Here is a 27853-nt window from a genome sequence, read left to right as displayed (position 1 = left end):
CTACAAGGGATCACTAATGTTGACAATGAGTGATCCAAGAATAGGGGATACAATAAACCATTATCCATCTTTCTTAACTTGAAGACCCTCAACTTGATCATCTAGCAGGGCAGTGATCACACTCCCATCTGAATGGGGTCTCAGTCCATTCACCAAATTTGGCTGAGGGCAAGGAGGATAATAATTGATTCTGAGCTGATGCAATGGTTCCTTGATAAGGGTTTGAACATAATCAATATCCAACCCCAAAACCTTAGAAAGCATACCAAGAAACGTATTTGTAAGATTGAGTACCTCTTCTCCATATTTTTCATAGGTTTCCCTTCATTGTCCACCACCAGTCAATCAACATCAATTTATACTCCAAATTAGAAATTACTTATGAATGTTGTAATTAAATTTACTTAAGTGTATGAGAGGGGTTTTTTTGGCCAATGTTTAGCTACCTTTATAGAGGGTGGGGAGATAAAATGAACAAGGGCATCGACCCAATCCAAGATTGTATCATCGGATATGTCAAAGAAGTGACTGTAGCCTTCAAGCATAAGAGTACTGAGTCTTACTAGGCACTATCTTATTTTTTCTTCCAAAGGAAGATCAATAAAATCTTTCGACACACCTTTAACCCATGATCCTTGTCCATCTAATCCAATTGATTAAATCCATCTATGAGGATCAAAATTTCCACTCTCCATCACTTGACAAGTGTCCCTACCTCCTCATGCTCTCACATGTATGACCATACCTACCTAGCCTACTCCTTGCTAAAAGGTGTAAGAATGCTCATACATATGTAGACATCCAAGACTTATCATACATGTTAAAATTATTTAGGCCCTAGGAATCTTGCTAGAAGTCTTAGTTGCCATAAGATCTTATCTTTTAATGTTGTCAAATTTCCAGAGTGTGTGATATAATTCACTTGTGAATGACAAAAAATCTAGAAGAAACAAGTGAATCTTATTGTTTTTCATTACTTCTTGAGGCCAACATGTTTAATATTTTTTATGTTAGTGGTCACATGTCATAGGAGTAACACACATGCCATGATCTATTATAATTTTGGGTGTTGCCTTGCTTATACAAGAAAAGTATCTCTTACATACTGTAACATCTAATTTCTCAATATAATCAATGAATCATATTGTGTACTTGATTGGTGGAATAGCATGTATTGCTATTGGTTCTCTCTTTTGTTTTATGTGAAAGGTAGGTTGGTGTTGCAGATCATAATTGTATCTTGGATGTTCACTTTGAGGTTTGAATCTGGCAAGCCCCTTTCCAATCTAGATAGTTTCTACTATTAGGTTCTTTCTATTGTGATTTGAGTTTTTTGGATGATCTTATAAATTCCCATATGGTTTTCTCTTGCATTTTAATACAATCTTCAAAATAAAAAAGACTTACAAAGATTTGATGATCATATGGCTAATATTCTTTGAAATATTAGCATAACTTTGAAATATGGCTAATATTTTTTCATAAGATTTGAAATGTAGCCTAACTAAAAGTTAAATAAACCTTCCTTTCATAAATCTATAACTTCAACATCATTGATAGTAAGCAGTGACTAGACTCTATCTTACCTTAGACTTAAAATGCAGTTCCTTCAACTGAAAAAATATATTGTTTTTTAAAAAGGCATTTATTTAATAATAATAAAAATCATGTGAAGGTGGAAAAATAGTTATCAGGTTTCTTCCATTAAAATGCACTTATAGAGTTTCTTCCACAAAAGAGAACTCAAAAAGAAAGCCCTTCAAATAGAAATATGCACAAATTAAATGATCCCTTTGAGAATTCTAAAAAAATCAACATTTGATGAATATATGGCTCAAACAAAACTTTGAAAATTGCATAAACTAAAGCATCCATGACTCTAAAAATCCAATGTGCATTGAAAACATGTCTTCAAATGCATTTACAATTCCAATAGACATAAATGGTTGATGCTACGAAAAACCCATCAATTCAGAGTAGGATTTCCAACTCCTAGTTCATATAGATAGATTCACTATTAACATGCTTTGGATTCTCCAATATAATACTACACAAAGATGCACTCTGGAAGCACCCAATGGATAAAAAATACAACATACCTCAGATCAAACAACTATTTAAGTTTCCTTGACAGGAGTCTCCTGAAAGTAAATTCCATCAAAACCAGCTAGCATTGACTTTGATCCCCTCAATAGTGGTTGTATTCCATTTGTTCTTAAATCATTTTGCATCCACCCCGTTACCAAGGATCTATCTGAAGTATAATTGAGCAAATATTCCTGTGACACATGCTTGCCAAAATAATGGTCATCCACCTTTGGCTTCTTTTTTTTCTTTCTTAGAAATCCAAAGTAGCTATAGCAGTAGGCGTGCCCATGCATGAATTGATGTTTTAATTAAATTAAAGAGAAAATAATCATCATATCTAGATCTGTTCTTAAAAACAATGAAGGTTAAAAAAACCTATTTCAACACAGAGATAAAACATGCAAGCTCCCTAAGATTAAATTAATGATAGAAAATACTTAGCTCTTAGAAATTTGAGAAGTGTGCTCGGCTTCCATTATAGCTTCTCGAGTATGCATTTGTCTATCCCTTTGTAGCAGAAACAGGCTGGGGATTTGATAGATCTTCGAAGAAAGCACATTAATAAAAGGATCAAATCCCAAATTGATTATGGGTGTAATCAAGCTCCATTCCTTCACTCCTACAGTTCTCGCGCTTTGTGAAAATCAAAGCGAATGCTTGTGTAGCTTTGGCGTAGGCTCTGTGAAACCCTTTTTCATTGAACATGTTAAGCTCGTGCTGGTTAAAATTTTGACCAACACGGGCATGGATTTTTTTTTTAAATACTTTTCCTTCCATATTCTGACCAATCTAAAACATTTTAATAGATGGTCAAAAATTTTGGTCAAAAAATGAGGTCAAATGTACTAGTGTGGTTATAATTTTTATCACAAAATATAATCTACGCTATGAGGGGTCGACCCTGTTAAAAGCTTAAGAGACTATTAGGTCTTACCTTGTTAAAGGATTTTCCACTCATAGTGAAGTAAGAAATTTTTTCAAAGGTTTACATAGGTCTATTTGGACCAATGTGTTAAGAGATTGACCCTATCTCAATTAACAATAACTGATTCAATACTTGACCCTCAATTTTCTCTATAAGCTAATCTTGGGTCTCCTCTTTATTGCTTCTCTAATCTGATCTCCTAATCTAATAACTTTGTTCAATCCTTAACTGCATTGATTACTCTCTATCTATTGTCTTCAAAACTTCATCTTTACTTCTTCACTTGCACATAAGGATACTTTTCCTCCTTCTCAATACATACACACAATTCTAGGGTTAGAATCCCCCTTAAATAGATGTTCTATGAAGGTTCTAGATCTTGATCAATGACTCACAATTCATTTTCTTTTGTCATTTCTATCCCATTTTCTAATTGGTTGAATTGTACAGCTTGGGATTATTACCTTCTATAATGACCTGTGATCAACTCCTTATATGGATCTAGATAAATATTATATATCATAGAAAATTTGGCCAAAATGGTTTACATATGTCTTTGTGTCATTACAAACTTAGGTCAAAACTGAACTACTCAGCACTTGAATGTTCTGACCCTTGGTCATATATACTTCTTCATGTTGTTACGCAGCTTCTATATACCTAATTTCTTCTCACTTAGTAACTTGTCAGCATGCTCAGTATCAACTATATTTCTTAGCTCATTCATATTCTTGGTCACAACTAAATACTCAACAATCATTATTGTGTGTGATACAAGTATTGATGCTTGACCTTTACTAGATAGCTCAGTCATAGTGATGACCTTGTAAATGACTAAGTGTTTGGACACTAATTGACAATATAGGCTTAGAGATCATAAACTTCACCATAACTTAGAACACAACCATTTCCAATAGTATTTCAAGAAAGGAGAATTAAGAAAAAGGTGATATATCGATTCTTCTTCAAATTCACAAAGGGGGCATCTACTAGGACCTTGGTAGCCCATTCTCCTAAACCTATATGTTTTTAGTTATCTATTGTGGATAAAAATCCAAGTTTAAACACTCCTACCTTGGGAAGACAAAATTTATCCTAGTGAAGATCAAATGGGAAGATGAATCTTAGAGAACCCTAGAGAGTATTCTAGAAGATTATAAATCATCCTAGAATTATAAAAACCACTATTGCATACATACTAAATAAGGAAATCTTTACCTCTACAAAAAGAAATTTTTGTAGAGGATAGAAAATTCTTCAGAAAGTCCTTCTCACTTCAAGGAATGTCATCCTCATCCAAGTTTTTCTAATGCCTTATAAGACTTCTTGTTTGAAAACCACATAATCCTTAAATCTAGGACCAAGCTTGAACTCTAAAGGACCCATTGAATGGTGGAGAGAAGGATATTTTTCTAAGTTTTTATAACCACCCCAAGAGTCATTCCAAAAATGTGCATCCTCTTCATTCCCTAAATCCCAAGTTAACTTATTTTGAATGACAAATCTACATTTAAGAAATAAATTATTTAAGAAATAAATTCTAAATTTTTGAGCCTTTAGGGGGATTGGCCTCTCTAAATAGATTAGATGGAAATAGAGAGGAAAGGTATTTTTGGTAGAGGATCTTAACACATTTTAGGTTTAGGAACCTTAGCATTCTCCATGCTAGCTAGGCTCCTAAAGTCTTCTCTTGTAATTTGATATTCTTGATATCAACCCCACCTTTCTCTTTTGGTTTACAAATTTGATCCCAAGCTACAACATGGGACTTTATCTTCTCATCCAACCCTTACCAAAAATTATTCCTAAGAAGCCTATTAATTTCATTTAGTTTACTGCCTAGCAAGTCCAGACAAGAAAGTTGATACAAAGTTTTCCTTGATAAGACTGATTGAACTAAAGTAACTCTACCTATAGATGAGATCCATTTGCCTTTCCATCCTGTCACACTTTTTTGAAGCTTCTCAAATATAGGATCCCATAATTTGGTTGATTGAGTACCAGATTTTAAAGGTAACCCCAAGTATTTACAAGGAAGAGATCCCTTATTGAAGTTTAAAATATCACAAAACTAATCTTCCACACTTGGTTGGATCTCAAAGAAGAATATGTCTAATTTATCTTTGTTGATCTCTTGACAAGAGGCGAAAGACTATCGCATTAAGATTCTATTTAGACCAGTATACATAAATAATATAAATATTATACAAGTATAGAGTAGAAAATTTTTACATTTTAGATTAGTTAAATTTGTAAATTTTATAATTTTGCATTTACTTTTACTTTTTTGCAATTTTATTCTTTCTTCTAATAATATGAGTGCAAGTAGTAAAATTTGAAAGAAGTAAACCTTTCTATAATAATAATAATTTAATATAACTACATGCATTAAACATAGAATTTTTTATAACTATATTATTTTTATTTATTTTGTTTTAGCATAATTCTTATAATAGATACAAATAAAAAACATTGTAATATGAAAGTAGTAAGTTTATCTCACTCGATACTAAAAAGCAAAAAATGTTGTTTTAGTTGTTAGAAAAGAAATCATGACAGGAAAGATGGATGCATAAAGTCTAGAGCTCATAACATTCTACCTAATTCAAATGTCTTTTTATATTATAAATGACACACTCAATATCATAACTCTTTGAATTTATAGATTGAGAAAGTGATCTAATATATAAGTTAACACAAAAATTGGAAACTTAATGTTGTAAGCAAATGTTCTAAATTTTAGAAGTCAAGATAGAGTGATTATACACATAAAATATTATTTTTTCTATCTTAAACATCTTTAAATAAATTGACAATTATTATGTTACTTCAAATATTTTCATATTTCAAATTAATTATTATAATTCTATTATAACTTTCCTATAATAATTTCCTAAACAAGTCAATTTAACAAATAAATTATAATTTCGTATTAGTACTTTCCTCTAGGCAATGTAATATTGTATCATTTATAAATTACTCATGTTAATTTCTATTAACTAATTAAAATTAATTATATTTGATAATTTATTATAAATATTATATTTCTAAAAATATACATGCCAAATTTTTAACTTTATAATTTGTACATATTGTTTTTGTATCTTTTAATTGGATGAATCAATTAAAGTCGTATATATTGATTTGTGGGTTTGTGATATATTATATCTTATTAAATATGTTTTAACTCATACTCTATTTTTATGATTGTAATTTTTTGAGGGGTTTGTGGTGAATCCCGCATTCCCTAAATTGGTTTGTATTGTCCCTAACTATTACAAATGAATGTGAGTGTGGAAGTATTCTTAGTGCTAGTCTAAAATACTTGTACAAGGAGACTTAAATAAAAGTATAGTAATAAAGTAATATACAAAGTCATTAGAACATGAAACTTAATAGCTTTATATTAATTATATTGAATAAATTATATTACATTTGATCTTTATTTTCTAATTTAATTTAATTATTAAATCTATTAAAATTGTAATAATAATTTTATACTAGTTTTTTAAAATATGAAGATTTATAAACTATAATGGTTGTGTAAATCAGTTTCTGGATTAGATTGTGTGGAGATTTTTACCATCAACGTTTCGAATCACACTACGTGTTCCATCATCAGGATGAGAGAGCAAGAGATGTTAAATAAAGTAAGTGACATCTCTTGCTCTCTCATCCTGATGATGGATCACATAGTGTGATTCGAAACATTGATGGTAAAAATCTCCACACAATCTAATCCAGAAACTGATTTACATAACTATGATGGATTGTGGAAATATGATCACATTACCTATAATGGTGATTATATAATAATATATTTGATAATTTTATAGTACAAAAATATAATACATTATTCAAAATTTGATGGTACTCTAGAAGTTTTTGTTCAAGGTGAGCCATTTCTGATTTTGGAGTCTCAAATTAAGTAGGATTGTGTAATAACAATTTTTTGCTATTTTGGAAGTACAACATTGATAAGACATTGAAATTCCAAAATCGACAATTTTGGACAAGTGATATAAAAAGGTCCCCAATTTTGGAATTTCAAAGATGACAACATCTTCTCCCTTTGATTTCATGATTTTTCTAAGCATTGAATTATGATTATATGATTTTGTAATTTTGCACAAGGAACAATCTTACTTATTTGATTTCACAATTTTGTAGTTGATGATATATTGATAGCTTAATTTTGTGATTTCTTGAGTCATGAGATAATGTTACCTCAATTTTTTGATTTCTCAAAGGGGAAATTTCTTCAAGGCTATAATTACGAAAGTCAATGTTAAAGGAAAATATGCATATTATTTCTTCAACCTCATGACGAGAAAATTGTGTGAGATAGCTATGTATATTTGTTGGTCTTGAATTTGCACTAAATTATATGTGACAATAACTTAATGTTGGTGCATGTGGAGGGATGGTTGAAGTTAATTCATTTTTTATAGTTGTTAAAAGGATAACATGAGGTCATGATTAACAGCATTCTTGTTGTACAATATTTATGTTTTTTTTGGAGGTTTCAAAGACATGCAACCATAGGATTACTAATTCTAGCTTCTAATGCAGAGGATGGATCAACACTTATTATGCAACTAGATTTGAATTTGACCCAAGAAGGATAGTTAGATGTTATCAATAGCATGTTCATTGTTGTCAAGGAATTGTGAACCAATTATGCAAGCTTTTCTAGTGACAACCATAAATTGGAGACCGAGGAGGACAAGGTTGAGGTTCGTTCTTTTCTTACAAAGTTTCAAGATCTTCAAGGGAAACATAACTTTGATATATTCTTGACATGATACAACAATTATATTTTCTTGAAATTTTAAAGTTTTTTTATTGTAAATTTTGGTGAATGGTTGCAATTAGTTATTAGTTAGTTTCTTTTTGTAAAGGTCTAAAGCTTTTCATACCCTTTCATTCTCTATAAGAAAGGCTACCTAAACCCTAGGATGGATATAGTGAGACATAGAAAAGAAACATTGATAAATGTATGTGTATGTAGCATAGGATAGATATTGCAACCAGTCATAGCCTAATTGTAGTCATCTTTTTAGAATTATTGAAAATACTATATTTATATTCTAAAGTCTAAGAATTGATCATCAAAATTTCTATATATGAATCATCCTCTTGGATTAATATCACTGTTGATAGAGTCAAATTGAGGAAAACTCTCAAATAAGAAAAACTCATATGGTTGTGTATGTTTTGTGTTATTGGTCTTCATCTTTTCAAGTTAAATATAATTAGCTAGGGTTTTATGACTTCAACTTCTTTGTGTTGTAATTGATGGTATTGTGCTTCTCTCTGGGTAGTATAATATTTACACTAAGTATTAAAATTGACTTTATTGACCCAACAAAAAAGGAATGGTATTTTTTTTTTCTAGAGATAAGTATAGTTTTGTGGAAGGTGATATTATTTGTCATATTCATCTGCGCACAACATACACATACTCTATTACACTCCATTACTTGTTGACCTTTATACACATTCAAAGTATTCATGTATTTGATTTCTTCTTGAGAACAAATTTTCAAACTCAAGAGTATTAGTTATAAAGTCTATAAAAGCAAGCCTCAACCTACCCTAGAGAGTTGGCAAAAAGTGCACCTACATAGGTCCATAGAGCCCAAAGTGTGGAGATTAAATTATTAGGTTTCAATCTTTGAAGTTGACCAATATTGTGTTGAAATTTCCAACATCAAGTGGGAAAGTATCATAGGAATTCAACCAATAATTTTGGGAAACAAAAAATTAGTGACTCTACTGGGGAAATTTTTCACAATTCAAATTGTGAAGTTACACAGGATTTCATTTTTGTAGACTAGAGAATGTAATTTTTTCACCTTGTTGGAGAGAGGAATCTAGAAGATCTAGTGAACATTCCTTTGAGAAGAGGTGGTGACTCTATTCATAATATTTGAATATATGTGTTCATGATTATCAAATACTTGTAGATGAAAAGAAGGTAACTAATAGACATTTATCCCTAAAATATATGTTGGGAGGAAAATCATTTCATTTTGAAATAAAATATCTTGAATACACTCCCAATATGAGGAACAAAAAATATAAACAAATTGTAGATATGTCATTCACTAAGTATAATAATTTTCTTAATAGAGAAAGAGAATTTCATGCCAATAATAAAGCTAATAATGGTGAACAAGGGGAGGAAAAACCATTTCATAATATAATTTTATTTCTTAATTAGGAACAACATGAAGCCCATCAAGTGGAGAATGAGACTAATGAGGAAGGAAATAATTATGAAGATGAGATTAATAAAAAAAATTAAAAACTCATATGATCTTTTCAAAATTATACCCAAGAAAAGAACCAAAACCCTAAGAAAGGTTCTCAGCAAGTAGAGTAGACCTCAAAAAAGATAAGATCATTGATCCATACCGGACTAGAAAAAAGGAAAGCAATGAAAAAGGTGATTCATCTAAATACACTCCTCAAAAAAATGAAAATTATTCATTTAATACTATACATAAAAATCCTTTGTATAATAAAAGCAAAGAGATGGGCCATGAGAGAAATAATGTACCTAATCAAAGTAAGAATCAGAAGGATAATACTAATGGTGATTGGAGAAATAATTGTACTAATAATCAAAATAATATGGTAAATAATCAAAGAAGACAAAACTTGAACATCATGAAAATCAAGAAACAAGTGTCCAATGATAATTAAAAGGTATAAACAATTAGATTTTACTGGCATAGTGGGTTAGCCAAACTCTGTATCAAATGATTTGAGAACTTCTATAAAAAAAAATTACTAGAGAAGAGAATCAATATGTTGAAAAAAATGTGATTAATCTCAAAGAATATTTTTAAAGAATTCAAAGACCATAATGAAGATGTATTTATGAAATTTTTTGTCCAATCATTGACCAATGATGCTATAGAATGGTACAGAGGACTTCCTAATAAATCTATATCAAGTTGGCAAGAATTTGTTTACTTGTTCCTTGAAGAATTTTTGAAATCATATTGATACCTCCTTTGCCTCACATGAATTATCTAATATCAAGAAAAATTTTAGAGTTAGTTTTTGAATTCAATAAAAGGTTTGATAAAGTTCTAAGCAGAATATCATAAGATATCACACTTCTTGATTCATTCCATATAAAATTTTACTTGATTTCTTTTGAAAGTAAGACTTGCTATGAGATAAGGTCACATAGACCACGAACTTTAGAAGAAGCCTTTAAGCTTTCAATAAAAATTAAGAATAATACAAAAGGATGCTAGTAAATTTGGTAAGAGAGATGACCCAAGATTATCCCAAAGACCCTAAGAAGAATAAAGATGAAGATAAGATTGAAAAACTTTTGGGTGTGATTAAGGATCTTCATATCAGATATAATAAGAATGAAGGAATAAGGTTTAATAGGAATGAGTTAAACTTTACTAGAAAGCAGATAGATATAGATTGTGAGATATGTCTTATAACACATCTTGGAAATATGGAAAACCAATAAGGAACAATGAAGCTCCTAATCCTCTAAAGAAGAATAACAACTATGTTGAGAATGGTCCTTGGTGTGAAGCTTGCAAGCTACCTCATATGTCAAAGATATTTTTAGTGTTAAGAAAAATATTAGAAGAAAAAACTCACCCAAGGGATGATCAATAAATAGTAAATTTTTGTATCATCTAAACCCTTTTGGGGAGAAGATGAATCTTTTGAAGAAGAATACATTCCAAGTGTCCACACAAAGAGAATATGACAACAATATACCCAACAATTTTTTTTTGATAATGATGAAAAGCCTATAATGAGGCTATAAACTAAAGAAGAAAGAAGGGCTCATATGATTGCATCAATTGAACAAGCAAGGAGTAATTACAAATTAAGAAAGAGAACTATAAATCCGTATATGAGAAAAAATGATGAACTGCCCACTTTACTTAACAAAGATAAAGAGAAGGTGATGTCCAAGGATCAAAAACATGTCAACTCCAAGGTAACTCATCCTTCAATAGGTAAGAAATTGGTAAATAACATCTCATTGATTTCTAATGTTTTATCACAATTAAAAGTTTTAGTTCCATTTTAGAAATTGTTAAAATTCCTAAATATGGAAGAGAGGTTTTAAGTATCTTGTTTGAAACTAACAAATAAGGGTATATCAAAGATCATAATATTGAGGAAACATCATTTATTTATCTTGGGACAATTACTAATGAGAGTGCCCCATAGGTAGACCCTATTTTTTTAACTCAGTTGATTAATAATAATGGTGAGAAATTGCATGGTGGATTTAGGATTAGCTATGTATATAATGCCAGCAGATGTTATAAAAGAATTAGGATTGAAAGTAGATATTCCTTATGGGAAGTATTATACCATGGAAAATAGGTCAGTTTCTATGGTTGGCATAATGAATATTGTTAATTTTAGATTCCTCACTTGTCCTGATGTATCCCATAAGACATATATAATTGTCATGGAGGTTTCTTCTTGTTATATCATGTTACTTTCAAGACAATGGTCAAGTTAAGTTGGAGAAAGTATACAATTGGATTTTTCATATACAACTATTCCAATAAATGGCCAAAACATTATAATTGATAAAGAATCGATATTTGATTACCTCATTGAAATATTTCATCCTAACATTAAAATCAACTTCTACCAAACAAATATTGATAACTTCCATGTAAGTATAAATAAACCCATACAAATTATAGAAGATATTGATGAGGTTCCTATAAAGGAAGAGAACAACAAAATATGGAAACTGCATTTTGATGGAGCCTGTAGTAAGGAAGGTAAAGGTGTTGGAATAATCCTTACATCATCATCAGGTAAAATGTTTAGCTACTCTTTTTTGTTGATCTTTGAATGTGAAAATAAAAAAAATTAATATGAGGCTCTAATCAGAGGACTCAATATGGAAAAAATTGATAAAATAAAGTTGCATTCATTATTTGGAGATCTTGAATTATTTATATATCAGATTAAAGATACATTTATGATATTAAATTCAAGGTTAAAAGATACATAAATTATTTATGGGATTTACTAGAGTTTTTATGTATTTTTAATTAATTGGATTGGTAGAAATAATATTTTTTAGCTAATATGATGGCTAATTTAGGCACCAAACAAATTAATAGCTCATTACAAGAAGTTGTACAAGTTGAAATGACAAATAGACTGTTTGTTCTTAATAATATACATAACTGACAAGTTTTCAAAGATGACAAAGATTTAGTGCAATCCTTGACATGTGAGGAAGATTATGAAGATGTTGGTATTGATTGGGGTGCCCTTGTTGAAAATCAAGATGGAAAGTATATTATTTTTGGAGAGGAGATTGTACAACTTAAGTCTTACAAGATACCACAAGGATTAATGGATTTGCAGCATATATTTGATAACCATGAAAAACTCAAAACTGACACCCCTATTGCTATGTAGGGAAAGATTTAGAAAGTTAATCTTGGGAATGATCATTCCTCCAGGGAAGTTTTTATTGGTAAAAATCATAAAATATAATAAGGTTATAATTAATTAATTTATTAAGGAAATTTAGGAATGTTTTTGCTTGTTCATGTGATGCTTTAAAGGAACATAGAGATGATTTTTTCCAAAATGTAATACTTTTGAAACTAGATGCCAAGCCTTTTGAGTAGAAGAAAAGATCAATAAACCCCATGTTAGCCCCTACACCAAAAGAAGAATTGATTAAAATGATGGATGTTGGTATAATCAAACCCATTAGATATTCCACAAGGATTTCTAATTTGGTTTCTATTAAAAAGAAGAATGGAGATATAATATTCTGTATTGATTTTGGAAATCTAAATATATCATCATTAAAGGATAATTATGCTTTTCCAAACATTAAGGCTTTATTGCAGAAGATTATAGGAAATGAACTCTTCTCTATGATGTATGGTTTTTGTGGCTACAACCAAGTGAAAATAAAGGAAACATAACAATACAAAATGACATTTACTACCCTATGGGGAACATATGTCTGTCTTAGAATGTCATTTGGATTGACAAATATTGGAGAAACTTTTCAAAGAGTGATGGATGTCACATTTGAAGGATTTATCAATCACATCTTGGTGGTTTATCAAGATAACCTTACAACCTATTCAAAGAAAGAAAAAGATCATTGTAATCATTTGGAAAAAATCTTTACAAAAGCCATTGAATATGAGACATCACTTAATCCAAAAAAGTGTCATCTTCGAGTCATAGAAGGAAATTTATTGGGACATATTGTTTCAAAATAAAGTGTAAGATGTTGGAATATTCAAATGGGAAGACTACTTCTGAGAGGGGGGGATGAATCAGAAGTAACTAACTTTTAAGCTTTTCAAATCCTTTGAAACACATAAATAAAAGTAAACTACATGTATGTAAACATATTAAATAAACATAAAGTAAACATATGCATCAACAACACATAACACCAGAATTTGGTAACCCAGAAACCCTCCAAAATGAGAAGGTAAAATTGGGGTGGTGATGATACCCACAAAATCACTACAACAATAATTGTTTGACCATTTCTGATGGTCTGCCCTATGAAAGGCCTGCCCTATTAAAGGCTTTACACTATGTCAATAGTGACCTAGTTAGAGGATTTAAAACAATTTACATGAAGTGTCACCCTTATCAACATAGGATTTTCCTTTTCTAATACATTTCTAGAGAGTATTATATTCATTAGCCTGATTTCTTACAATCTCAAATTGTTGATTTCAGGCACTAGTTTTGCTCATTCTGATCTTGATCCTCTGAGATCTGATATCTATTAGTATCCCTTGCTTTGTTTTGATCAACTGGATATGCAATTGCTACTCTGTTCCTCTAAGTCTTTCACACTTCCCACTAAATTTCACTATAGTTTTCCCATACACTACTCTCTTCCATGCATACAATGGGTTTTCATCCTCCTTTTAAAGATTACAAAGACTTAGGGTTAGGTATGGATCTATGATCCATATTGAATTTTTATTTCCTACTTATTCCTTGCACTTTTCTTATTGGTTGCATGTCTTTTCCATTTTTCTTATTGGTTGCATGTTGATTGTATAGGAAGTGTAAAAGATTCATTCTTATTTTTATTATCTTTCAAGATTCTTCTATGTCAGCTCAAAAAAAAATGGTTTACATCTGAGTTTTTGAAGGCACAAACTCATGTGTTGATTCTGTGTTACTTGGCACATACTAGATTATTGGTGCTCGACACATATACTATCCTAGTTTGTTCGGCACCTATTACATTTTGTCTTGCTCAGCACCTATTACATTATGACTTGTTCAGCATCAACTATGACTCGACACCTATATATCACTTGGCACCTATATCATTCTCGACACCTGAAGTCATTCAACACTTGATCTTCACTCGGCATGATTGCTCAGCACCTAAAGATCACTCGACACCTATTGTAGTTCTGTCTGGCTCAGCACATACTATGGTACTTGGCTTCTATATGAAAATTGGTTAAGTGTGTTGACACTCAAATGTCAAAACCATTCTGAGACCAACAATCTCCTCCTTTGACATGAGTGTCAAAAACACTTAACTAAGCATTATTGATCTAACCTTATGAGTACATTATCCAATCTATTCGGCATATGTACAAAATTTCATAAATTTTTTCAAACTTTTGTAAAGAACAATATACCTTATAACTCCCCCTAAGCTAATTTGTGCCTTTTTTCATTTTTGTAACCAAAATTCCTATGCTGATGTATCTAATACTCTTTGCCTTGCCTTGTTTCTATAATCTATACCTATGTGCTAAGCTATTCTATCTATTCTGTTTGGATTTGCAAGTATTATTCATATCTCCCCCTTTATTTTATTTCTCCCCCAAAACATCAAAACATTATATCTCCCCCACACTATATATCTTATATCTTATCTCACCTTTTTGGCTATCTACAATCTTTCCCCTTTATTCTCCAAAAGAATGAATGAAAGAATGTAATCAAAATACTTAGTATTCTCCCCCTTTGTTATATCTTCCTTATTATTTCTTCCTCAAAACATTATACATATATCTATCTCCATTATTGTTATTTCTCCCCCTTTTTGACACTAATGTCAAAGGGTTCTAAGAGTAATACTGTATGTAGCCAAAAATGTACTATTTACCTCCATGATCATTTTTAGAGCTACATCCCAATTCTCCAAAGCAATTTGTAATGACTTGTGTTGGATGGCAGCCTCTGCAGCAAGATGTACAAGCCCATCTAATGTAGAAAGATTGGGATCTTTCTTTAGAACATTCTCTTCATAGGTTGCTCTTTATGGAGGACCTCCAAATGTGGGGTAATGGAAAATTGTATTAGCATCAATTTGGTCTTTATATTGGCCTCTTCACTTGCTAATGTAGCTAACTCCTTTTGAGTGTGAAGCAATTCAGCAAAATGCTTCTCACTTTGAGCTAGATTAATGGGTAGCTACATGCTAGAAATCTTGAGATTTTCTCCAAGCTCAATATCCTCTAGCCTGTCTCTTGTGTGAAGTTGGAAAAATCACACAGTTTTTTGTACAAAGAGAAAATATTCTCAAGTATAGTTTTGACTTTCTCAATTTTCTTGGCCAAATCCACTTGTGCAAGTGTTATATCACTTGATATTTTCTCATTTACCTTTCCCTGAAACTTTCTTTCAGACCACTCCATAAGTTTGACATTTGTGTCCTGGTCTTCACTTGTCACCTAGTCAACTATATCAGACAATTGTTCCATTATAGGCTTTGACTCATCTGGTGACTGAAAACTAAAGTCATCCATAAATATTTCATTAATCTCATGCAATGCTTTCTTGTGCTTATACTCTTTCCTATGTATTTATGTCCTCTTTCTCCTATTCAATGCATCCTGCATCTCTATAAGCTATTTAATGGTAATAGTCTTGGAGTCATAAGGAGGTATGAATATCTCCTCATCTAGATCAAGGACTCCATAGTGAAGTACCTTGGCAACCTTTGTAGAGCTTGAGCCTAGTGTAGAGATTTGCAATGATATCATCTCGATGCTTGGCTTTTGATGAGTTTCGGTAGGAGTGCCAATTTTAGGTAACTCTACCAATGTTTTAATTGTGGCCTGCTCCTCTTCTTTTGATTTATCCTCCTTCTCCTCATTTTTTTTCCCTTGATCAATCACAATAATGTGTGGAGTACCTAGTACCTATACTGTAGGATCAGATGTAGCAATTTGTCATGTTTTCTCTATGTGTTTTGGCTTTTGCACTGTGGTATCAACTGTTACAGATGTATCAATTATTGCAATTGGTGGTGGAAGCATTAAAATTTGAGTACTAGTAGCTATAGAGATGGAAGTTGGTTCTTGTGTTTTCACCTTGTCTCTTATAGGTTTTGCTACTACCTTTTTCAACTCATCCACACTCACCAATACATTATTTGTGTATAATTGTGCTTGTAGAGTTGATTAGTGAAGGATCTTCTTGAGATCCTTTGCAATTAGTGGATTGATGTTCTGACATGATTTGTCAATAACATCCTTTATAGTTATAGTTTCTATAGGTGTGATGGTTACATGAGGAGGGCTAGAAGGTGGCATTTGTGTGTCTTGGACACTCTCTTCCTCTTGCTACTATTTCCACTACATCTCCCTTTTGTGTTTCGTCCTCTCCTTTTTCCTTATCTTCTTCCTCTTTCTTTTCTTCTTCTCCTTTCTCTTCCTCTTCTCTTCTTCTTACTTCTCTTCCACTTTCTTTTCCTCTATCTTCTCCTTGGCACTAGCCTCTGCCTTATTTGCTTCTTCATCCTAGTCATTAGTCAACTTGTAGATTGATTTCCACAATTTTGTGGACTTATTTACTACATCCTCAATCTTATTTTGTAAAATGCTCAAAGCCTTATATTTAGGTGCAAATTTTCCACCATGTTTCTTATTAGCCTTTGTTATTTTACCTCTTATCAGGTTAGGCATCACATGTGCCAAGGTAGATTCTTGATCTCCTTTTCCATTTTCAGACAATAATGCCATTTGTTTTCAATTATCTCATATAATTCCCTAGGCATGGTATTGTCTAGCTCTAGAGGTGTGTTTTTTAATTCAGCCATCATGGCATATACAAATTCCTCTATTTTGTTTTGTTCTTCTCTACTTATCTTATTGAAATCAAGGCTTTTCAAATAATTCAAATCTACATTCTTGATATTTTCACAAATTTTATCTATAGCAGATTTGGGAGGATGGCTTGCCACCCAGAATTAGCTGATATTCTCTATCTCAATCTTCTCCTTCTCATAAAAATTTGGTTGTGCTCCATATTTTCTTCTTTTCTTGTGCACTTCACCAGTCTATTCAGTAGCCTTCTTCTTCTCTTTTGTTTCCTCCTTGGCCTTTTGTGAAGATGCTCTTGTGGTAGCCCTTGTTGCAGGTGTCTTTAGTTTGGCTTGTGCAGGCTTGGTTACCTTCTTGGCTTTGGGCTGAGCTGGAGGCTAAGTTTTAGCCTTTCTCTTCTTTTGCTCAGCTTGTGTTGGTGCTTCTCAGCTTGTTCTTCCTCTGCACCTTCCTCCTTGTCTTCTCCTAAGCCTTGTGTCAATTTCATTGGGCCTTGTCCTTGTTCTTCTTCTTCACTTTCATCTTCTTCTTCTTCTTCTTCACCTACACCCTCAATTTCTACACTAAACTTCTTCTTGATTTTTCTTACCAATTTTTCCTTCTTCTTTACTATAGAGGCTATCTTCAAATCCATTTCTACCTTGGACTTCAATAATCATACATGCCAAAGGGTTTGGAAGCTTTGTCAATGTCCTCTACAAGCAATGCAGTTATTGTTGCTGATGCTTGGTCCACATCTAGTTCATAACCTAAGGGTCTAAGCCATCTTACCCTTGGAACTGCTACCTAGATATAGATATAGTCAATGTTAACCAAAAAACATATGTCATTGACATGTTGTTCTACCAAGGAAACTAGTATCCTCATTCTTTCCTTCATGGTTTTCTTGAAATTCTCAAAATAGCTTGTCATTTAGGCCTCAAAATTATCACCCATCTATTCTATGTACTCATTAATTTGTGTGATTGCATATTTGTTTAAACTCCATTTTACCTTTCCAATAGAAGGAAACTCTTCCAAGACATAAAAATATGTAGAGAAGGACTGAACCAAACTTGCATTGAGGTCCTTTTGGCCTTCTAATAGCTTCTAGGTTCTCATTTATCTATTGTAGCATCAATTTTGCTAGATCATTTGTATGATCAAGTTCTTTACAAGCGTGTAAGCTACATCAACAGCTATACATGGTACACTATTCAATCTGCTAGATTGGTAGAATTTTTGAGAAATCACTCTCTCTAAAAAATCTAAAAGGGGATCTATTATAGTATCAATGGTCATACCCCTCTTGTTCCACTTTGCCCCTGTGTTTCTTTCAATGGCCTCCTTTGAATCACTTCTCAAGGTCTTAGGTCAATCTAGGGTTGTGAAACCTATAACCCTATGTACTATCTTCTTGGTTATTTTGATAGGTCTTCTTTCCAACCACAAACATCCATCATGAATTTGGCTCAAGACAATACAGATCCATTCAATTTTGAACATTGTAGGAAAAATTGGGGCATTTGTTAAACCCTTCTTCTCTGCAATCTAGAACTTGTCCTTTAGAATTCTATTGTTACATAGTTTTTCATATGCTTGGAATACCACAAGGTCACCTATAGCCCCTACCTTATAGTTGTAAGACTTTCTCACATCCTGTACCATAACAACTTTGGGTGGAATGATGGAGAGTGCACCAGCAGGGTCATTTGTATAGCCGACTTCAAGGATTGGCCTAAACTTGGGTTGTTTGACCTCATTACTGACTAACTAGACCTCATGAATTTCCTTTCCTTTGGGGTTATTAGAACTAGAAGCCATTATACTAATCTAGGGTTTTAATATATAACAAACTTTAAAACTGTGTAGCTTGACACTTGATGAATACCTTTAGATGGACAAAATTGTGTTGAGTCGATGTTAAAATCAAATCAGTGCAAAAGGCTTTAAGGTTTCTCTTTGATCTCTTTTGCACTCTTCTCATCATTGCTCTATGTTTGAATGGCATAAAAATGATTAAAATTTGACCTCGTACCCCTTAAAACCTACCATTAAATTTATAATGCATAGAGCTATAAACTTGGAACTTGAAGATTTCAACATGACTCAGCTTCCATTGGATTTCATTCACTCAGGTTCCACTAGATTTCCACTTCACTTGGCTTCCACTATAGCTTTACTCGACATCTAAGGACAGCTTGGCAACTCTTGCTAAATTTTTAAGTTTTGACTTTGCATCTTGATTCATGTTGTTTTCTTCTTTGTAGTGCTTGTTTGTCTTGGGACTGATGCATGATATAACTATGTATATCAGTCTCATACTCTTATTCATGCTTAATTGGATGAGGTGTGACCACTTGACCTCTTGGGTGAAGTGATCCCTTCATTTGATGTGTTGCACTCATCTTTCTTCTTCCAAGTCTTGTTCATTTTCCCTCTAATGTGTTCAATATCTACCTTCTCTTTTCCTTTGTTGACTTTTGACTTGGGTGCTTTTGACTTTGTTTGGAATCTTGCTGATATGACTAGTCTTGAAGCAACTAAAACATGTGGTTTGACTTAACCATCACTGTAGTTCCCTCTAAAATGTGTCCTTATGCAATTTTCAAGAATGTGTCCATATTCTTGACAGTAGTGACAACTATACCTAGTGTTATAGTCCCAATTATAGTGATGACCATGGTTACCTTCTCTTGTTGCCTGATTTGATACCCACATAGGCTTTGACCTGCACTCAAAAGCTCTAAGTCCATATTTCTTGCAATTGTAGTAGTGACCATCAAATCTTGGTGTTCTTATAGTTCTAGTCCTACATTCATGTGCTTGATGTCCTTGCTTCTTGCACTTATGACAGTAGCTTGTATTCTTAGGCTTATCATGCTGATGGGCATTCTTGTTGCTGCATACATTAGAAGTATGTCCTTTTTTATGATAGAAATGACAAGTAGGTTTAGTGTTCTTACCTTTGTTACTCCTTTCTTCTGTAGTCTTGGATGATTCTCCTTGTTCAATGCTAGTGAAACCAAGTCCTAAAGTGTCATTGCTAGATCTTGGTGATTTCAGCAATTGTTCAAAGTGCTTGATAGCTTCACTTGATTTGTTGAAGCTCTCTACTATCTCCTTTTCTCTTTTCAGTTCATTCTACAATTGTTCATTCTGCATTTTCAGAGTGGAGATCTCAAGGTCCTTTATATTTAGCTCATGATGAGCATTCATCATTTGGCTTAAGGTGTCAAGCTACATCTTTGAGATTCTTTCAAACTCAATTGTCTTTTCTTCTAGTCTATTGGTAAGATCTATTTTGTCATCTTCTAGCATAACCTTGTCTTCAATGGCTTTCTTCTTCTATTCAGTTACTTCACAAAGCATTGTGGCTCGTGATTCTTGTTCAAGCTTGAGCATTTTGATTTCTTTTGCTTGAGTTCTATTCTTCTCCATCAATTTTGCTATTGTTGCATCAAACTCTTTTGAATCTCTATTGGAAAACACTTGTGTGATATCAATCTCCTTGTAGTGTATATCATTTTCAGCTATGGCTATATCCTTCCTTCTTTTTAAGGATTTTCTTAGTTCCTCTTTGGCTTCCTCTAATTTGTGTAGAGCGAGGTGCACATCAATCACTTGATTATCTATGATCTTCCCAAGTTTGAGGACTTCCATCTTCTGATCTTTTCTCTAAGTTGTTAGACTTCTCCTTGTGAGAACCTTTCTTTGATACCAATTGTTGGAATATTCAAATGGGAAGAGTACTTCTAAGAGGGGGGGTGAATCAGAAGTAACTAACTTTTAACCTTTTCAAATCCTTTGAAACACATAACTGAAAGTAAACTGCATGAATGTAAACATATTAAATAAACATAAAGTAAACATATGCATCAACAACACATAACACCAGAGTTTGGTAACCCAGAAACCTTCCAGAATGAGAAGGTAAAACTGGGGTGGGGATGATACCCATTAAGTCACTACAGCAATAATTGTTTGACCACTTATGATGGTCTACCCTATGAAAGGCCTACCCTATTAAAGGCTTTACACTATGTCAATAGTGACCTAGTTAGAGGATTTAAAACACTTTACATGAAGTGTCACCCTGTTAAAGGATTTAATCCACCTCTTCAAAGGATCTACATTCTAGCTGTTAAGCTAACCTATCAACATAAGATTTTCCTTTTCTAATACAATTGCTAGAGAGTATTAGATTCATAAACCTAATTGCTTACAATCTCAAATTGCTAGTTTCAGGCACTAGTTCTACTCATTCTAATCTTGATCCTCTAAGATCTAATATCTATTAGTATCCCTTGCTTTGTTTTGATCAACTAGATATGCAATTGTTGCTCTATTCCTCTAAGTTTTTCACACTTCCCACTAAATTTCACTATAGTTTTCCCATACACTATTAAGAACATACAATGGGGTTTTCATCATCCTTTTAAAGATTATGAAGACTTAGGGTTAGGTATGGATCTATGATCCATATTGAATCTTTATTCACCGCTCATTCCTTACATTTTTCTTATTGGCTACATGTTGATTGTATAGGAAGTGTAAAAGATTCATTCTTATACTTATTATCCTTCAAGAATCTTCTATGTCGGCTCGAAAAAAATGGTTTATATCTAAGTTTGTGAAGGCACAAACTCATATGTTGATTCTGTGTTACTTGACACATACTGGATTATTGGTGCTCGGCACATATACTATCTTGGTTTGCTCAGCACCTATTACATTTTGTCTTACTCGATACATGTATGTTTTTGGTTTGCTTGACATCTATTATATTCTGACTTGCTTGGCATCAATTGTGACTTGGCACCTATATATCACTCAGCACCTATATCATGCTCGACACTTGAAGTCATTCAGCACTTGATCTTCACTCGGCACCTAAAGATTTCTTGACACCTAAAGATCACTCAGTACCTATTATAGTTTTGTCAGGCTCAACACATACTATGGTACTTAGCTTCTATATGAAAATTGGTTAAGTGTGTTGATACTCAAATGTCAAAACCATTCTAAGACCAACATAAGATTAGATCTTGATAGAGTTGTAGCTATTGATAACATAAAAGTTCCCAAAACTATTAAAGCTATTCAATCATTTTTTGAAGATTAATTTTGTAAGGGTGTTTGTATCCAATTTTATAGAAATCATTAAAATCATTTCCAAGATGTTAAAAAATGATAAAATTTGGTTTGGGATGATGAAACTTTACAAGATTTTGCAAATATAATGAAAGTAATAAAAGAAGGTCTAGTTCTTAAGACACCAGATTTCAAGAAATTACTTTTTCAAATATTCGCCTTTGTATTGTATCATATAATTGTTGCAATCATAGTCCAAAAAAGGAAAAAACATGAATAGCCAATTTCCTTTATTAGAAGAAGTTTGAAAAGCTTAGAGTAAAACTATGACATCAATGAGAAACAAGAATATTCTTTGGTAAAGATAGTTAAATGTTTTAGACCATATTTCATAGGTGTTTATGTTGTAGGATACATACATAATGCTATAGTTAAAGATATATTTAGATAGATAGAGTCTAAAAGAAGAAGGTTCCAATGGATTAATCAAATCCAAGAGTTCAATATCAATATTCACATAACAAAGTTAGTAAGAGATCAAGGATTATCTAAGCACATGGATGATTCTAACTTAGAAGCAACACAAATAAATCAAGTCAAAGAAGAATATTGTCAAGAAAGTATTGAAAGGTTACCTTAATACTCTAATATTATTTATTAGATTATATGTGTGAATTATCACGAGGGATTGAATGAGAATAAGAAAAGAACTATAAAGTTGCAAGCAGCAAAATAATTCCTTAACCAAGGAGATTTTTAATCAAAAAGCAATGATGGTATATTACATTTTTGCCTCTAAGATATTGATCAAGCACTTATAATCCTAAAAGATATACATGAAGGGGTCTATAGAGGACTTTTTTTTTCTTAAACAACTACTCACAAGATTCTATGAGTAGTATATTACTGGTCACATTTTTCACCGACTAATGTACTTATATTAGAAAGTGTGAAGCATGCCAGGAATTTTCACTAAACCTTAGAACCTTGCAAGAAGAAGAACCATTCCAAATGTGTGGAATTGAATTTATAAGGGAGATCTGTAATAAATTATGTAGTGAGAATAGTTGGATACTAGTTGCCAAGGATTATTTCATTAAATGGGTAGAAGATACACCAACTACACACTCCACTAGCTTGGTTGTTATAGAATTTTTAATGAAAAATATAATGACCAGATTTGGAGTTCCTAAAAATTTATTTTTGATAATGATATGTACCTTAGATCAGGGGAATTTTTGAACTTTTGTAGTAAATACAATATATCCATCTCCTCCTCTTCTCCTTATCATCCTCAAGGGAATGGCCATGATGAATCTAGTAATAAGAGTATACTTAAAATCATCATTAGAATATTGGATAATAACAAAAGGGCTTGGGATTAAAAGTTACATCTTGCATTATGGGCAGACAAGATTAAAAGGGAAAAGGCCACTAGATTCTCACCATTCAAACTTATATATGGAAAAGAAGCTAGGATTCCCAAGAATAACCTATTACCAATTTATAGATTCATTAAGATAGAGAAAATAGAGGATATTACCTTTATGGATGAAAGTATTAATCCATTGGAAGAATTAGATGAGAACCAGAGAACAACATTAGAGCATAACATTGAAAATCATAAAAGAGTCAAATATCTTCATGATAAAAGATCAATGGATAAAACATTTAATGTTGGTCATTGGGTGCTAAAATAGAATGTAGAAGATCAAGATAAAGGAAAACATGGAAAATTTGATTCTTTATGGATGAGTCATTTTATTATATCTAAGAAAAAAGAGACCACCCATTCTTTTTATAGGATATCAATGATAACATACAAGAGTTTCTTGTTCATGTCCAATATCTTAAACCAATTTTCCTTTTAATATACCATGCTCATGTTGGAAATATACAAGGACTAACTGAGAGGGGAGGGGTGAATTGGTTACCACAAAAATAAATCCTAGATCCCTTAGATGTTAAAATAGAACATAAACTTCACTAGAAATACTAATGCTTGGTAAACTCATAGGCACTTGGTTTACACTAGAAAATGTTGTAACTCGGTAAGTGCTTAACATGTAAATATTATGATATTTTATATGATTAACCTTGCTTAACTTAGTTGCATACACATGAAAGAAATAGAATGAACACAAGTGATACCAAGATTTAACTTGGAAACCCAATTTGGGAAAAACCACTAATTGCAACTAGTTACTAATTTTTACTCTTTTGAAGTGAGCCCTATTAAGAGCCAACCCTGCTAAAGATTACAAAACAAACTAGTAGGTGTGACCCTATTAGAGGATTTAATTACCCTGTTAGGAGTAGCCTTGTTAGAGGTCTTTAGACACTTTAATCTAGAAATGCCACCTTGTTAGAGGATTTACAAATAACTATTAAGCCAACTATGTTAAGAGATTTAGATCACTGCCACAATGGTTAGAAAGTAACAAAGAGATGACCTAATTTTTTATGCAACTAAATTTCTGATCATAGATCTCAATTCTAGCTTGTATGCTTGATCTTTTCTGATTGAATGTATCTTTGAAACTCCACAAGGATATTTTTCTTATCCTTCTAATTCACTACCTCTGAGAATCTTTAAATCTTCTATATAATTGCACATTTTCAATCCTCTTATTGACCTTATATTTATCTTACACATTGTCAAGTCAAATTGAATACAACTTAGGATAATTAATATTCATCTCCTCAGTTGGCTAGAACCAACACACAAATCTATTACATTCAATATGCCAAAACAAGAAAATCCTTTGTTAGCTAACCCTGCTCGGTAGAGACTAACTCATAAATGATTTTCTTGTATTAACCAAGTGAAATCGGTTAACATTTCATATTTACAAAGTTCCTTTGATAATCGAGTGAGCTTGATTAACACTAATTCTATCCAAATTTTCCTTCATTAATCGAGTGAGCTCATTTAACACTCAATCATCTATGAACTTCTATTTGTCACAAGAGTGAACTTAGTAGACACTATCTTCTAAACTAGGAAAACTCTAGAATTCTTTATAGACACAAAAAATTGTCTTCATCACCTAAGTGAGCTCAGCATACACTAACTAGAAAAGATATGACATTTTATGTAACATCGAAGACAATACACAATTAACCAATTAATTTCAATAGTTCATTACTTATACATTATTAGAATAAGGCTAATTTTACTTCTTTTTTCTTGTTTTTGTTCCAAATATAACTAGATTATTGTCATATTCTGAAGAAACATACATCCCCAAAAAGAGCCACTGATGATACTTGTTGTCACTTAGGTTTGCACCCTTTTCCAAGGCCTATGCGTGAGGACAACCTAGTGAAACATGGAAACAACCTCCAAGCTGTGGGACTTGAACTGCGAGGTTGAGTCTCAAGAGAAGGCCGGCTTCCTCTTACTATCAGGGTGCACCTAACTACTCTTGGAGAGGAAAAGGGAGAGAGAGAGCATGAAAGAAAATCTACCTAGTCTAATCTAAGGAGGTGATGCACCAAAATAGAGTGTTCAGACTTCTTTTCTGCCCATATATGCACTACAAAACCAAGATAACATCCAAAAGACATACACACCTAGACTTATGTCAATCAATAACCACATACAAATTAGGAAACCAACTGAATAACACAAGGAAAAGGATTCACTTATGTATTATCCAATAGGCCAAAAATAGACATAGTATGCAAGCCACAAATCTCAACAATACACCAATGAGAGGCAAGATGGATGCACATATGCATTGATGGCTGAAGGAGATGATGCAGAATGTTATACAGCTCAGAGACAAAGGGAATTTTACTCTGCAGACCTGCGAGCAGTAGTAGAGAAATCAGAAAAGGAATCCCCTCAGAAAAGATCACAAAATTGCCTTTATAGCTCAGGCATAACTAAAGATTTTTTGCATTACATTTACTTCTCAACTACTAGCACTAACTTCTCACCCTGAAAATCCAATCAAAGACCTGGTGGTCTTGAGTACCAAAATCTGATATTCTTCTAAGAAAGAGCCTGGAGAAGATAGAACGGCACCATAACTACGCTCTGACCATGTAGATGGATCAACTAAGATAGTGGAGTGTCTCCCTATGTTTCACATTCATTTTTGGTAGGTCAGGATCGATCATGAAGATCAGATCGCAAGATAAAATCGATCACCTTCGCCCCTTAGGTTCATGAATCAGTAGGGGGTCAGAGAGTCAACCTAGTTCCACAAGCCAACTGGGCCACGCAGGCCAATCGCTTATTTTCATTTTGCCACCTAGGAAGTCCTTTGTGGTTGGCCTCCCATCATTGAACTAACCGCACCACCCTAGAACTGTTATCGCTAACTATGATGGTTACACTAACTGCCAGTCGACCGTCAATCCTGACTGGGCCAGTGAGACATGTGTCATCAGGGCACTATGTCGCCAACGTATACATCATGCAGCTTCTTCATAGTGCGATGGCACCTGCCATCAATCGTCTTGATCTGATGGCCATGTAAGATCTATCCCTCTTTATTGCGCTGGCTGCATGGAAATATGGCCCCACCAGGACACGTAGTGCTAGGGCACTATGTTGCCAATGTTATCTCCCGAGCAGTTCCTCATAGCGCGATGGTGCCCATCATAGATCTATTTCAATCTGACGATCAGAACCATGTTGTACTCTGCACATCATTTCCTCTAAAAACCACTAGGCCCGTGAAATGTTGTGCTCTAACATGTACACTTGGCACCTCCCTGCTGGCCATTTGAAGCGTCAACTTGGCAGATCCAAGACTTGACCCCACGGAGTGGCCATGTGTCGACTAGGTGCCATGTCACTATGAGAAAATTTAGGTCAAATTCCCATAGTTCCATAGCATCCAACTGATGACATGTCCTTTGATTTGCATGTGGCTCCCTCTGATTCACCACCATGGCGTCGGGCTTTCTGACTATCCAGATGAGGTACAAATGGGACCCAACTGTCTGATCGCTCCTGCTGTCGATCTGATCTTCCGTTTGGGTGCTATGTTGCCAATGGAAAACTCATGGGTTTTCTGTTGGCGACATGGCACCTTACCACTTTTTGAGACTTTCGACCATCAGAACATGCTCGTTCACCACCGTGAACACTTTTTGGTCCATCGTGAAACTTTTTTGACCTGCCAAACATTGGGACGTGTTCGTTAGATGTGGACCCACCAACACAACATGTCATTAAGACGCTATGTCATCATCATAAATCCCATGCAGTTTCCCCATAGCACGATGGCGCCATCCATTGATCTACCTTGATTCAATGGCAGAGAACCGTAAAACATATGTTATAAGGTTCGAAACTTGGTATTTAATATTCCCATGGGTATTAAAATATTACTAATTGGGGAGGTGACCGTTGGGCGGGGTAACATTTGAATTTTGAAATTTGGTGGGGCAAACAAAATGTGGTAACATTCTGGCAACTCACAGGGGATGCAAGCCTGCTATGCATTAGACCAGTGCCTACGAAAAATCCATTGGGCTATGGAGTCAAAAAATATGAACCTAAGAACTACAAAACCCTAACCTGTCTGTGAGGAGAACAAAACATTGAAAACTTTAGCTCTGCAACTACAACTGGAAACAAAAAACAAAACTTCCTCTGCAACCTGAGACACCTTAAAAATTGCTACTTCACAGGGAGACGACTGTGCCCGCG

At 33.1% G+C, this 27853-nt stretch overlaps 1 pseudogene; it reads right to left on the bottom strand.

The window, feature by feature from the left end:
- On the bottom strand, positions 1–27090 carry LOC149535519 (oxoglutarate-dependent flavonoid 7-O-demethylase 1-like; annotated as a pseudogene).
- Positions 27091–27853: the final 763 nt, after the last annotated feature.

This window comes from Cupressus sempervirens, chromosome 10 (genome assembly GCF_028749045.1).
Source record: "Cupressus sempervirens isolate cs-2001-9-10 chromosome 10, ASM2874904v1, whole genome shotgun sequence".
Classification (NCBI taxonomy): domain Eukaryota; kingdom Viridiplantae; phylum Streptophyta; class Pinopsida; order Cupressales; family Cupressaceae; genus Cupressus; species Cupressus sempervirens.
The sequence above is the reverse complement of the archived record's forward strand: the minus strand, read 5'-3'. Positions and strand labels throughout refer to the sequence as shown.